Source organism: Sylvia atricapilla, chromosome 5, assembly GCF_009819655.1.
Source record: "Sylvia atricapilla isolate bSylAtr1 chromosome 5, bSylAtr1.pri, whole genome shotgun sequence".
NCBI classification, from domain to species: Eukaryota; Metazoa; Chordata; class Aves; order Passeriformes; family Sylviidae; genus Sylvia; species Sylvia atricapilla.
This window is the reverse complement of record NC_089144.1, coordinates 36,191,564-36,205,514: the sequence shown is the minus strand read 5'-3', so window position 1 is coordinate 36,205,514 and position 13,951 is coordinate 36,191,564.

Here is a 13,951-nt window from a genome sequence, read left to right as displayed (position 1 = left end):
CTAACCAGTCTACCACTTTTAATGTCTAAGAGATAGTTTAGGTCTTTTATTTTACAGTCCAGTTTCAAGGAGCTGATGGTCTGCATAGTTCAGGGCAAACTGTGGGCTTCAGCAATAAACTGAGCTTACAAAAAGGAGCAAGGGAGGACTGGAGTGGCTTTCCTTGGCCTCCTGTTAAAAGTAATGTAATGTTAAACACTTCTGTTCATTCAGGGTCATTTCCTATGTCAGCTTAAACTAATATAAATACTGGAGAATTTAAGTAGTCAAGTTAAGGATCTGCCTTTCTTTCTACCAGGACTGTAGAGTAGTCACTGCTGGTTAGGGGTGAAATTGAATACTATGAATATAGTGTCTAAAACTTGTAAACAAAGTTTTCCTATGCTTGCCTCTTGGACTTTTCAGGCACTTTAATCTTTGGACAGATGGAGGGATGAAGATTTTAGCATCTATATTATGAACATAAGGTCCTCGAGGGCTCCTCAAAGGCTTCAGTCTCTGCATCTCATTTAATAGAACATATGCTTTTTCTTGACAAAAACCTATGTGTAGGAAAGAGACAATAACAATTAGTCTTGGTCAAGCATTTGATGTGAGAACAGTGTTCTTCAAAAACACATTTATTCATGGATGTCCAAGTGTCTTGTGGAAATTAATTTATTGGGAAATTTTATTGAACTGGTGATATTTTTTTTTTTAGATAGAATTGAAAAAATTTAATTCTAGCAAGATAAAGGTAATTTCCTCTTTTGCATTTTGATCTTAATATTGTTATGCATAATTAGATGAAGATAAATAAAAGCTGAAGTGTGGCAGTCAAAAGGAAGTACTCCATTGCATCAAAGAAGTGGTTTAATCTTATCAAAGTGGAGCACAACTATAAAGTTCTTTGAGCTCTGAAAAAAATATAAAATTAAATTTCTTGATCGGAAAATAAAATGCATTACTTTACTTCCTAATTTTATTTCCACTCAATTGAAATAAAATGTCAGAATAGTGTCGTTTCTCCCTGACCACAGATTCTGCTGATATTTTAATTTGATAATTTAATAGATAAGATGAGGAGAGTGTGCTCCACAGACAATGCAATGATACAGCAGGTGTGGTTTCTGTTGATGCATTATGGGTGGGTAGACAAGCTGCATCTTCAAAACTGGTGGCAAATTAGTTTGCCATCTGTACATATACTAAAGATTGCTTCTCTGCTTCTTTCTTTACACAAAAAGTATTAAATAAGGAGAAAAGGAGCACAGATAGAGACACTTCTGCAGAAGAGATCACTTTGGTAAGGACTCATCAATTGAAGATGAGACAGCTGATGAGAGGGACACTGAAGAAAGATATAAAATCATGGATGACACAGAGAAGGTATTAGAAACTACTGGTAGGTATTCCACACAGTACAAAAAATAGGCAATTGATTCAAAATTTTTCATACAATGCAAATTTAAGTTGGGAGTTCATTGATATTCAATGCTTTATTTAACACAAGAGTAAATCATTTCATAAACTACTAGAAAATTTCCCTCATGGAAAAAATGTCTTTCAAGAGCTACTAATCACACCCAAGTAAGTATGAAAGTACAACTTCTGTCTCAGCTAGGTAAGCTGATTGCTGGAAGCTGAGAACAAATATTTTGTAAAATGTTGTTCTACTTTAGGTTAGTCTTTCTTTCTTTTCATAAGCACATGAAGATTATGCAGGCTTTTGGATGCTCTCTGTAGAATTCTTTTAATACTTGGTGGGAATAAAGGTCTTCAATATAGAAAATAAATTTTCAGTGTCCCTATGGTCACTGGACGGCCTTCACATATTTCAGAACCTTTCTGGAAAACATAAATAGTTGATGATACTTTGGAAAACAAAAGGCTATCAGCTTGTCCATGTGCACCAATAAGGAAAGAGGACTGTCAACTTTTTATGTGAAGAACATGTTCCCTTCTTTTTGCTTTCTTGTTCCTAGCTAAATGGCTTATTTCCTTTCTGCATCAAAGCAATCACTGACATCTCTTGTGAAAGGACGCTGTTAAATGCCTAAAACTGTTAGATAGTGGGATGAAAAACTCACTTTGTAGAAGCTGCATGTCTAGATCTATGTCTCCCAAAATCAAAACAACAAAATCTTTTAGCAGAGAGTTTTGTTGGCAATTATAGAGAAATTATATATTCCTATTTCAGTGGGCAGTTAACTTAAATTGCAAGATGTCCCTTTTCCTCAGGTTAAAGCTGGTACAATGTAAAGTTAGAAAAAATCCTTTTGAATCATCATGCTGAGTGAATTATCCTCATTCTTGTAACACTGTTACAAGTGATATAATTAGCAGTGCTAGCAAGGGCATTGTCTATGACGTCAGCTTCACCCTATTCTGGCCACTATAATTACTACCACACTTCTCTGAAAATTGAATTCCTTGTACTGTCTTCTGCCCCCCTAAAAACGATTTCTCCTTTCTGCTTTTCAAGTCTGAAAATGTGAGTTCTCTATGTGCTCCACCTGCATTTTTGTAAAGCTAAGCTCAAGACCTTCTGCCTTCTCTATTTTCCTTCTTTGTACAGGGAACTGTATTTTAAAGCTGCTGTCATGGTATTTTAGTTTGTAGCAACAATGGCTACAGACAGTGTGGTGGATGGCCCCACCACTGGTGCAAAAACTTCTTGAAAAGAGAGAGAAGCATCCCCTGGGTTGAGGAGCCCTGGAGCGAGTCCTATTCAGAAAAAAAAAAAATTGCATATCTCTGAAAACAAATGAAGCTGGCTCTACTTATTGCTTCTTTAGGAAGGCTATTCTGTAATCAAACTTGTTTTAAGGTACAGGAAAGACTTCTAATTTTCAGCCTAGCTTTATTGAAGTAATAACCATTTCTTTTTGAAATAAGAAGCAATTGTACTTTCACAGAGGGCAGAGTGGCAGTGCCAACAATTTCAGAGATGCTGGGCTTTTATGGCAAGAGATTATTATAAAACCTTGTATAAACAGCTTTTCTTTTTTCTTTCTGGTTTTCTGGTTTTTAGCTTGTTTTGTTCCAAGTTCTTTATATATCTTTATCTATCTATACATACATATATTTATGTATTTTTAGATTTTATACATATATATACATATATATATAGTTTTTCTTTTACCATTCATTGGAAAGACAGGAAAAAACTATTACATTATGACCTTTCTGTAGCATTTTCCATTGGGACATTAATGGTAGGTTATTTATCATTTTGCTGGGAAGGAATAGATTTCTTGTCTCTTCTCTTGGGGAAACCTTATTTTCACTTGTTTCATTGACTAAATGTGCTCATTATTTAGTCTCAAGTGTATGCCTGGGGTATAGCCCCAGTAATGATTAAGTTTTCCGAGCAGATCAACACTATGGAAAATGTTTCTGATACTTAAATATGTCTCACACTTCATTTATTTTTCTGTCCTCTCTTGATTAACTTCAAGCTCGCTTTTTCTTTTCTTTGTTTGTTTCTATATCTAGTGGTGACATCTCAGTTGTAACTTTCACAATTAATTGTCACTGTTGTGTTTTCATTATCATAAACATCCAGGACAGAGAAGCCCTTTAATGAATAATTTCCTAAGGGTTACTTTTACATGTTATTTGTCTTTCTATCTTGAACTTTCCAGGTTTAACAAAAAGCCATCTAAAATCTTGCATAATGAAAAAAAAATCCTTTGCAGTCTTCCCATATTTCTATCACATACGCATTAATGCACAATACGCATAGAGTATTACTCTGATATTCAGATCCACTGTTTCCAAGCACATAATGATTTAACTACTGTGCAAAAATTCCTTAGAATAGCAGGATTTCATCTGTTTCCTTGAGCCAACCTACATTTTCAGTCATATAAATTGTTGGTTTAATTCAATTATGCAATTGTTTTAATATTTTGTTGAATAACATAACTATTATTCATCTTGTGGTACAATAGTACGCCTTCTGAGTTCCCAGTTATCCTCTTGGTTAGGTATTTATTGTGGGCAGTAGTGAATTAGCTATATGGATCTCTGCTGGAAATGACTATATAGACAAATCTTGATTTACTTCCCAGCTCTTCAAGTGTTTTCTACCTCAGATTGACATTCAGCATTCATCTTTCAGAGTGCAGGCTCTCAGATGTGCACTGCAAGCTTTCCATTACAGAAGTGCATGGCAATGGCTGTGAAACACAGGACCTAGAATTGAGCTTGCCTATGAAACCCATAATTATATGCACTATTTCGTTTTTAGCTCCCTCTTTCATGGTGTTTTGGACCAGTGTTATTTCACTATAGCAGGAATATACAATGGGTGTGACAAGTCTGTGAGGCTCTTGGGTATCAGCTCACACATTTCAGTTGGTGTTGAGGGCAGAAATCAACGCCTGAAACCCTCAGAATTGTAGACATTATTCAGCATCATAGACAAAACACAAGTGACCATAGAGGCACTAAATATTTTCAAGGATTCTAAAAGAGTAACAAACCAAGAAATAGTGTTAGAAGGCAACACAGTGAAACAAAGTTAGAGAAGATAGTTTTTCATTGTAATTTTTCAATTGAAACTGAAGCTACAGATTCTTTATTGTTGCATAAAATGTTAAGAGGTTTTGAAAGACTGAGACTGTAAGAACTGTAATAACCTACTAAATACTGTTCCCGGAAAACAGAACAAAAATTTTCTATTCTCCCTTTTCCTAATGAAAAGAATAAAGAGAAACTAATTGGAATGAAAAACTGTAGAACTAATAAATATACAGCCAAATAATGGAATTGATTGGTGCACCATGGCACTTTGATGACTATTTTTTTAATTTGTGGTAGAAAAATGGGTAATGATATGCAGGAAAAAAAATCCTTTCTTTTTAATCATTCATTCATTAATTCATGAAAAATTTGGATGTCAGGTTGAGAGAAACCACAGTGGGTCAATTGGTCCAACCTCTCAGCTCAAGCAGGGTCGTTCTAGAGCATATTGCACAGGATTGTGTCCAGATGATTCTTGAATGTGAGGGAGACTCCACCACCTCCCTGGGGAATCTACTCCAGTTCAGGTGGAACTTTCTGTGCATCTCTTTCTGCCTCTTGTCCTATTGCTTGGTACCACCCACTCATCATTCACTGAAGCTAACAGACATGATTGGCTATCCTCATTAGTGAAATGGTTTATCTAAGGAAATAGATATGAAAGGCTGTATAACCAATGTATTCTGAATCTGGACAAAAGATAGATAAAACCAAGATAGAGAAAAACTAATTTAGACCTGACATTGATTTTTCTGCACATTTTCTGCAGTCCTCCCTTTAGCTGCCCCTTTTGTTTGGTTGGGCATTCCACTAGAATTATGCAAAAAGATTGAAAAAAATGGTTATTATTGGTATCGAATTATTATGTATCGAGGTGAGCTTTGAAACAGAGAGAGAGGAAATTTTCACAAGACTGACTATTTTTTACTTTTAACACTCTTTGCAAACACAGGAGAGCATTTATTGTTTCCATAATGTGTGGGCCTTTTAAAAATATAGTTTTCATAGTTTAAGTTTAGGAAATTTATTTATTTAAAAAAAAAATTAAAAAAAAATGCATTCTAGAGAGAGCTTCCCTGGATATGCTGCTGCAACAGGACATATTGAGAAAGGAGAAATACATGGTACAGACAAGGTTTAAAATAGGAAAACCAATAAAACAAATTATATTTTTCGTTTGACAAAGTTTCCTATATTGAATTCTAGTTGTGCAAGGACTCATAGCAATGTGTTACCATGAAAGAGTTGCTTGGATTGGAAGCATAAAAAACAAAATTAAATGTTGGCTGGCACAGGGCATTTTCTAGGAAATATTTTTAAGGCAAAGGAAGTGAAAGAGAATCATGTGCTATGCATATTAAAAAATTTCTGAAACATTCAGAGGACTGGGTAATTCCTTTTCTTTAGTTTATGCAATTTCATTGTTCTACCTGCAGCTTTGAACATATTAGTTATTACAATCCTTATCTAGGACAGCAATTAAAACACCTCACCTCATCACGTAATTATATCTCTCGAGATAATTATGAATTCCATACTTACATTTTTAACCTTGAATATAATCTCCTGCTTCATGCATCTCAGTTTGCATAAAGTTCAAGCTGAAATAATTTGATCCTTGAAAGTGAGTAGCAGTAGTGATATTGCCTGAAAAAAATGTCCATAGTATTTTAGACAAAGTGAGTTAAGAAGAAAGAGTAGTACAGATTGCAAAATTACTCCTCTACCTATTGGTACTTTTGTAATCTAAACAAAAAAAAAATCTTAGATACATAAGTTGTTAAGATATTCTGCTTCTTTTTTACAAAGTTGACTTATTTCAGGGAAATCATTAAAGGGTTAGAATGTATCAGAAAACTTGATTCCAATTCACTATACATAATCCACTACAGCTTGTAATGACAACTGAACTTCTTAAGTGCAAATATCAGATTATATACGAACTGTATTCTAGCACAGAAACAACTTCCACAATGGCACCTAATGGAGACAATATTCTACAGTTTATTTGTGTAACTTACTATTGGCCATAGAGATAATTTAGTGTATTGGTTGAAGAGATTGTGCTTAAATTGTTTTGCAAGAGTTTGAAAATAGAAGGCAGACAATCATCTGAAGAACTGCTGTTTTAAATTTTACAAGATAAAATAACAGAAAAAAAAAAACAACTTTAGAAGTAAAACCAAAAGTGAGAAATTTTTCAAAACAAGACTGTTAGGTCTGGTGATGGAAGCATTATAACTTTCTGTGACACCAGACCATTCTCTCATCATGGCAGTTTCCCTTGCCATGCCAGATACTTGGTTCAGCAAGATGCATAACAAATTTTCCCCGCCCTCCTTCTGGCTTTTCCTAAACCATTGCAGCAAGCAGTGCTACCTGGACAAACATTCCCATAGTGAGCCATGTGCTCTGAGGAGCCAGAAACGAGATCACAAAGAAGGTGTAGGAAAAGGTTGGAGGTTATGGCTGGCCAGAAGTAAGGTGAATGTTGGGCTCAAGTGTTCCGTGCTTTAGTAGCAAATTTAGTATATTTTAACATCAAATTGCACCATGTCTATTATACTATGTTTAAAAGAGTAAATAAAATGCTACAAATAGAAAAAGTGGGAAGTATTTGTAATTTTTTTCCAGGCTTTTAGAACGTTTTTTTAAAAGTTCCTTCAGGACTCCTTTTCAGAAAAATAGAGTAACCTCCAGGTGACATTTAGTATAGTGATTAACAGCAAAATCCACTTCTAAACCATGTCCCCAGGCGCCACATTTACACATATTTTAAATATCTCTAGGGATGGTGACTAAACCACTTCCCTGGGTGGTACATTCCAATGCCTAACAACCCTTTCAGTGAAGAAATTTCTCTTAATATCTAATCTAAACATCCCATGGTGCAAATTGAGGTCAATTCCTCTTGATATTTGGCAGAAGTGCCCTACCCCCACTTAGCTACAAGCTCCTCTGAGGTACTTACAGAGAGTGATAAGTTCTCCCAGAGCCACCTCCTCTGCAAACTAAACACTCCCAGCTCCCTCAGCTACTTCTCATCATTTATGAACTGTCTATGGCCAATGGCAGCAGTGATTTAAACTATAGTAGACTCTAAAGAGATTATTTGTATCTATTTATTAATGAAAGCTGAAATCTTTTAATTTTTCAAAAGAAAAAATGAACTGAAATCCATCAGTACTTCTGATAATACTGGAAGCATCTCTGTCAAAGTTCACCTCTAGATCTTGTGAAACCTCCTGAGTTACCAACAGCAGACTGTGGACAACACGTGGGAGTGATATAGAATAAGAATTCAAATTATTAAATGTTGTAACCCACAGAACAGAGTTTCCAAATTTTCCCACAAGGAAGAAGATTCTACTTAAATATGCATTAATGCAGTAGCTAGAGGTTATCCTGAATGGTACCAAGAAAAGGGACCAGATCTGTTTTTCTTTTGTGGATACAAAAACATAGTGTTTATAAGGAGTAAATATTACTTATTAATAGAGGTTAATTAATATGTTTTCCTTACTTGAAGCATAAACCAGAAGAATTTTAATAGTCAGTTTCAAGAGATTTCTGTTTGAACCTGTTTATTTTGGCATCTAATAGCATCTGGCAGGGAGTTAGCTTCTTTAGCTAACAGTAATTACAAGACTTCATTTTACAGCTCCTTGTTAACTCGAAGATGTGGTCAGGTAAGTTTCTGATGAACACCTGGATAGGCTGTTTACGGCAACGTGCATGCTTCAGTGGAGTAGCTACCATTAGTTACTGTTGGTGATCAGTATCAGATCACAGAGGACATTGGATGGATGTGAGTGAGTAACTCTGGCATCCTCAGGGGATGAAGTGCAGTAGCTGACTGTGTGCAGTGAGACAAGAATAAGATATCGCTAGAGAACAAATCATCTCCCAAAGCAGAATATATCCCAGAGCAATGCAATATTTTCCCTCTCCTTCACTGGCCTTGATTTAGGTTTCTTATAAAATGACAGAATTTGCAGATCTATTCTAATAAAAACTCTATTAAAACTTAAATGAGTGTTATCAAAGGATTTTTGCTGTGATTCAAATAATTTTAAAATTGGATACACGTACCTGAGCAACATACATTATGAGACTCTGTGACTGTATAATTTATAATTTATAATTTGAAAGAGTTTTTACTGTAATATTTAATGAAGGATATCTGAAAAGTTTGTAAAAAACTTTTCCTAGGAGTATTATGTACTCATCTTTGCACCTTTTTCTCTTTAAATTAACTAAAACATCCAAGATTATTTTGACACTATCAGGTCTGAAAGTAAAAGCACTTTCTTTTGTTACAGAAAAGGAGAAAAAGATAATCAATGTGCTAAAAGCAACTCTTACATCTTATTTCTTTAAAAAGGAGAATAGCAAGGATAATAGCTCCTAGCTGTCATGTTTATCAATGTTCTGACAACCTTTAAAACAGGAGGAAATCAGATTTTGGCCCAGACTGTGAACCAAACTTCTGGACTATGGGATCAGAGTATTCAGGAATGTGCTCTGACACCTCTTAAAGGACCTTATCTGAGCATGCCAGACTCACTTTCCAATATTATCTGATTTTCTTTGTGTAGGACATATCTAATAACTTCTAGTTTTCATTATAGGCTTTGGAGTATTTTTTAATTTTTAATTTTCTTTTTATGAAAGACTTTTGTCCCAGTCAAAATCTGTGAGTAGGTATCCCCTTAAGTGGAGCATGAACCATAGGCACAATAGGTGGCTTGCTCCCTTTTTCCTAGTACAGCTATTCATCTCTGCTCTGGAAAGTAACTGTCAACGTACTGTGGATTATTTTCAAATTATTATAACTTCCACTTCTGATCCTATTCTTATTTCTTTTAAATGGTGTATTCATTTTATTGAGGTCTCCAAAAAGTTTTTACTAAGATAACAGTGAGACTGAGCTCCACTTTTTAATCTCTCTAGTGAGGCAAAAATGCAATGGGATTACAAGGATCAATATCTTGTTTATCTAAATGGATCGATTTTTCCATTATTTTCATTCATTAACAAAAACCCAATCATTCACTCAGCTTCACTTGTCGCAGTAGCATAAGTTTGTGCAAACGTTTACTACATAGGAATTTCATTTCATTTTAACTTGCACATGTTCCATGTCCTCATGGAAGAGTTAATGGTCAGGTATTGTTAGGGATTTTAGATTAAGACAAACAATCTGTGGCTTCCTAATCCAAATAATTAATATTACTTCTTGAACAACTGGTTTATTATTCTGGCGCTTCACTGACTCCTGAATACATTAGATTTGCCCTTAAAAAGGAACAGAAAACTCTCTATTTCACAGTGTCTAACTGAATCTAGCATACAAATTTTACATGACAACTCCTCATGGGCCCATTAATTTTTCCAAGTTATTTACTTGGATGAATATTTACCAAGTTGGCAGAGGAAACATTGAATATGGGTGGGTTTGACCACAATAACTCAGCTTTTTAAGATTATTTTACTTAAAGTACTATTAAATTCAAATGTCCTCTACTTAGAGTTGTACATAAAGTCTCTTAAAATCCAGCTAGCAACTATTAACCAAAACCTGTTCAATTTTTAAAAAATTGGAGCACTGTATTTAGGTGCAAGTGTACCTTTAAAGGACCAGGTCTAGAGTTGGGCAAAGCAGAGCTTTTCTAAACTTAAGCTTCTTTGAGGGCACATGCAAAAAGATGTGATCCAAAAAACATTCACCTGACTGCTGCTGAAGTCAGTTGCAAATGGGAAAATGCCCTTGCTAAGAGGCAATCCCACATGATGGGGAGAATGTCCCACTGTCAAGTTTGTTCCTTTGAAATCATTTTATCATTCATGAAATGCTTTAGAAGAGGATGAGGAAGCTGCAGTGCATGATGCTGCATTGAAGGGGGACAAACAATCACTAAACCCCTTGTTTTGTTCTCAGCTGACTTCTGTGTCCTGCTTTAGATACTTTTTCTTACCCTGAATGTAAGACTCAAACCCTACTTGTTTTAGGAAGTAGGAGACTTGGTTGGGAGCTGGAAGATCAGTGTTTTGGTTTCACTGAAAATTATTTCTAAATGTCTGTCTAAACCTAGCAAGCCAGTCCAAAATGCACAAATGCTTCTTGGAGAACCTGAACCCAGTACTGCAGCTTCCATTAACAACTTAAGCAGTAGATGTGCAGTAATCATCCTCTTGATGTTTTTCTTTCTCTGGCTATGAAACAGCTAAAAACAGCTAGGCCACTTTTCTGCACCACAGCACATCTGGACTGGAAGGAGCAGTATTGCACCTGAACCATTCCTGATCCTTTTCCAGCACATCAGTGCTTGAGGAACTTGCTGGTGGCATGCGAAAACACACAAACTTTGCTTTATTCATAGGCTGAAACTAGCTCCAATTGCTCAAATGTTTCTCTCACCCATGATTAAAAGACAAGAATGATTTCTCACTCCGTCAGGGAGCAACCAGTTCTACAAGTATCAAAAATCTATTTGCATTTCCTCCCTGAGGTCTGAAGGCAGGGACAACTTCAACTCTGTGCTTTTGCTCAGTATTTCTTGCTGGTTAGCCTCCTTGACTGTGCTTATGCTGGTTTAAGGTGCTTCTCAGTATGGTTAGTATCATGCCTCTCAAGATCTGGATTATACTCTTTAGCAAGTGCAGATGGAGACACACACACACACACACACACAAAAAAAAAAAAAAAAAAAAAAAAAAATCAAAGAAACTTGAATTCTATTTTTGGCTCTGACTACAGCTGTTAGTGTAGAGATGCAAGTTTGATCCTCTTGTTTTCCATAACCCATTTTCTCCAATTAATGTTAGTGGAAACTTAGATAACCTTGACACAGAATTTTTTTTGCCAAACAAATTCCAATAGCCACAACCCTTCAGTCTCTTTGGCACGACCCAACTCTCCAGATGAGGTGCAAAGATCACAGAGCTACTCTGATGTCAAAGTAAACATTTTATAGTGCAATTAATGCACTATTTTCCTTCACTTTCTGGTTTTGTTCACACTGAAGGTGTGAAGAATTCACTTTCCCCACTGTTAGAAAAACACGATCATTTGCATACATATTCTACCTGGTTTTTGCAGTTATTCTGGTAGTAGAAATGGAAAATCCATGCTAGGGAAGCAGAGATGTTAAGAATTTTGTTTCAAGTTTCAGTTACATTAAGCTAACTGTCTGAAAACTGGCATATTTTTCTATAAGCTAATTAGGAACATTTCTTGAAAAAATTTCCTTTATCCAACAAGATGATGCTGTAGTGTGATGATAAGTGGTAACAAATGAAAGTCATTACCTACGTGATTTAATAAGAAATTATATGATTCTTTGAATAAATTGATATTCATAAAAGTGGCGAATTATTCAGTGAACAGCTTTTTACAGCTCTGAAGTTTCTTGCAGATCATAAAGTACTATATTAGTAGATAGCAAATAATAACAAGAATGGAATTGAATATGACAAATATTCTAAATGAGACTGACATAGGAACAGCAAAATTAACTGAATAAGATATATTTAATCAGATTTTATCAGTTATCTATGTTATGCAATTAGTTTTACCATGATTTCTTTATTATTAAATTATTTTATAAGTCAATTTTATTCTAGATCTATACTCTATGCCTCTGCTTCCATTACAGATTTGAAATAAAGCTGATTGAAGCTTTCACCAATGAGCAATGACAGTTTTAATCCAAGCACAAAGGTGATGGCATTTCTATAGCCCTCATTTCAGGAAAGACTTCTGTGGGCATGGAACATATTCAAAGGATAAGAAATTATTCAGTACTAAGGAATTGTTCATGAGTGCAAAACCTTCCCTTTTAGGTTGTACAGACTCAGAATGATGCATTATGTCTTATGACATGCCTCTGAATTTTCAATAGCTGTAGGTAATGCTGTGAACAACCTCAGCTTAATTACCTTTGATAGGTGTCCACAACTTTACAATGTTGAAACAGATAATCATTACTAGGGTGTATTTGTCCAGAGAGGTGAGTCAGCTGGATATGGTCCAGCTGACATTTTGGCAAAGCCAGCTACATTAGCAAATCCTCTTTATTTAAAGGCTGATTTTTATACATTCCAAAATACTTACTGGTTTCCCATGAAATTTGGTGACTTTGAGGGAACCAATCACCTGGAAGGCTTCCTGTTCAAATTCTAATGTCATATAAATAGGGTTTTCCTGAGATAAGTCTCCCTGTTTAAATTTCATACCATGATAGATGCTTCAACCTTTGCATGAGAACGTGAAAAGTGCAGATCAAATCAATGTTTGTACCTTAAAAGCCTTTATAAGGGTTGAAATTCTGCTGTTATCTGAGTTCTGCTTTCCATCTTGTAAAAGATATTACCTTCAAAATTCCTTTTTGGTGTAGATTAGCGCACATGGTCTGTGTTTTCAGGCACTGGCACACCAGACAGAAGATGAGAACATCTTGAGAAAAGAAGCAAGCTGTTCTTTCAAGGTTGGTAGGTATTGTCTGGGATTAACAATCAGAATGAAGAGCTGTGTCTCAAGGGCAGAGTAGCACAGGATACCAGCACTGGGCCTGAGCAAGTAGGCAAAAAGCTGGGCACACTTGGCTCCAGCACGGCATCAGATTCTGCTTGTTGTGAGAGAAGGTAAGGAACAGAAAGGTAATGAGGTTATATTACTAGGAAAACAGCCACGCAGACAGCACCATTTGTTTGGCCACAACACCATTCCCACTGAAACAAATATCAGAACTAGTATTTAGAAAGTAAATAACAAGAGAAAAAAATAATTTCTCTTTACTATTCCTTTTCTTTTTGGAAAATAAACAGTAAAAAAAAAAATTAGAATTTCAGAGTGCAGCAGAATTCAGGCCTCTGAAAGCTGTGAAACATACCCCTTCTTTGATCTGTGCTGTAAAACACCAATAGCATGCATGTAACCTTTTGTCTTTGAACAGGTTTTAACTGGAGTGCCTACACATTTGTCATTCCATCGGTGACAACATTTGTTCCACCAGGTCACAATGAACTAGGTAAATCTCACATCTCCTTCTCTTCATTTTACAAACACACAACCATGTACCTTGTTTTCAAGTATCATGACCACGGTCATCTCAACCCAAACTGCTCAAAGACTCACTGCCAGCCCCTTTGTAAGCACAATCTATAGGACACAGGACTGAAACATGGAACATCAAAACTCTCACATCATACTTAGCTCTTTCTTTTTGTTACCCAGCTAGAAGTCTGACAGAAAATATTAGCCTTTTTATGAACAGGCACAGTCCATCCCTTAGACTATAATTTAAAAGCACATCTTTGCAAAGCAGCTCCAAGACCCCCTTTGATCAGCCTTATCAATTAATACAGAAAATAGAGTTATGTATCTTAATGTATTCTAATCCATACAAAGAAAGCTGGAGTTTTATTTTTTTTTTTTCAT